The 1,512-nt window shown below is 38.8% G+C and overlaps 1 protein-coding gene and 1 long non-coding RNA gene across 3 annotated transcripts in view; one reads left to right on the top strand and one right to left on the bottom strand.

Moving 5' to 3' along the window:
- Positions 1–1,460, top strand: part of LOC109302960 — a 2,442-nt gene extending 982 nt beyond the window's left edge. Inside the window, exon 2 of the long non-coding RNA XR_002098974.1 lies at positions 777–1,460. This is a non-coding gene — a long non-coding RNA (uncharacterized LOC109302960). The remainder of the gene's footprint in view (positions 1–776) is intronic.
- CNKSR2 (connector enhancer of kinase suppressor of Ras 2) overlaps positions 1–1,512 on the bottom strand; it is a 476,383-nt gene that overhangs the window by 18,687 nt on the left and 456,184 nt on the right. The gene's annotated exons all lie outside the window — the stretch shown is intronic.

Below are 1,512 nucleotides of genomic sequence, written 5' to 3'. Positions count from 1 at the left end.
TAAGAAAAGCTCTATGCTTTTCTCACTGATTTTTTTCTTTCTACCCCTCCTTTTACCTGGTTTTTGTTTCGTGCACTCCACTTTTTTGGCAGCAAGCAGTTCAACAATGTAGAGGTCGTAGAAAGCAAGCCCTATCTACTAGAAAGCATGGGAGTTCCCACAGTACTGATTCTCAAGGAATTGAGGGGGTACCCTGAAAAACAAGCTCTGATGCATGTTTTACAAAAGATGTCAGCAGCTAGTGAATCAGAGACAAATTCTGCTGGCAACACCGTTGCCTCCTATAATGAGGATGTGTTTCATGGCTGCCAGGAGATCTGTATCCATTTTTTATTCTCTCCTATTACGTAACCTTCCAGGCAAACAGTATATTCTCAAGAAAGTTTCTTCACTCTGAGCCCTGAACATCAGAGCTCTGTGATACATTTATTATTGGAGACTTTGGGCCTGATTCTCCAGTTCTTTGAAACAAAAGGAGCTCTCCTGGTGTAAGTGAGGGAAGGCTCAGATAGCACCTAAAAAGCTTTAAAAATGTGATGCTTGCCTTTGGAGGGCCTGAGCTATGTGGAAGTGCAAACTGTGACAAATTAGTCAGATTGCACTAGGCATTGTACAAACATTACAAAAATACAATCCTTGCTTTCAAGAGCTTAAAAATATAAGCATATTCCACTTCTAGTGTTCATGTAGTGCGCCCACTAATGCTCCTAAAAGTTACTTGCTGCAAGGGGAAGAACACACCTTTAATTCTTCTCTTCACTTTGCTATATCAACAGGATATTACTGCATGGCAACACTGCTGCTAAATTCCATCACCATGAGAAAACTGACCCAGTTGTATGGCATTCTCAGGAATCCTCCCTTCACTGCATTGTCCGTTGTCAAAACATTTTCAGCATCAGCTCAGCAGTGAACTATAGTTGTCACCAATGGGTTCATTTACTAGTGAGAGGGGGTTTAACACTGTGGGAGATCCTCACATTGCTTCTTTCACATAGCATCTGTGAAGGCCCATGAAGAAGAAAAACCCACAACAAGAGGAGTCTTATTTGCTCTGTGACCTGAAGGTTAACTGCGCCCTAAGGATAGCTATTGAGTCTACCAATGCATAGGGAAAATAATACAAATGAAAGACAAATAATTCCTAAAGTACATAAAATCTTCCAAAACTTTACACAGGAAACTCTAATCATTAACTCTGGAACTTGACGGCATCAGCAAACATATATAATAATACCCTTGAATAGCTGGCTCAAGTATTTTACTTATATAATCTTGCACATAGAAATGCCAATTTAATCTTTAATAATATTTAGTAACTGTCAGTGAAAAATTGACCATAACATGCACTTTCATGTCAATTTTCTGTTTTTCTGTGCCACCTAATAAAATAAGTGTTATGCAGTTTTACTCTGCACTAGTAAAGTGAATTAAACATTGGAATTACTGTTACATTTTAACCATAAGCTCTCTTCCATAGTCTTCAGTTCAAAAGACAAAGTAAACCCCAGC

The sequence above is a fragment of the Gavialis gangeticus genome, unplaced genomic scaffold (assembly GCF_001723915.1).
Source record: "Gavialis gangeticus isolate Ggan-Ray unplaced genomic scaffold, GavGan_comp1, whole genome shotgun sequence".
Classification (NCBI taxonomy): Eukaryota; Metazoa; Chordata; order Crocodylia; family Gavialidae; genus Gavialis; species Gavialis gangeticus.
This window is presented reverse-complemented; position numbering and strand designations above follow the sequence as displayed.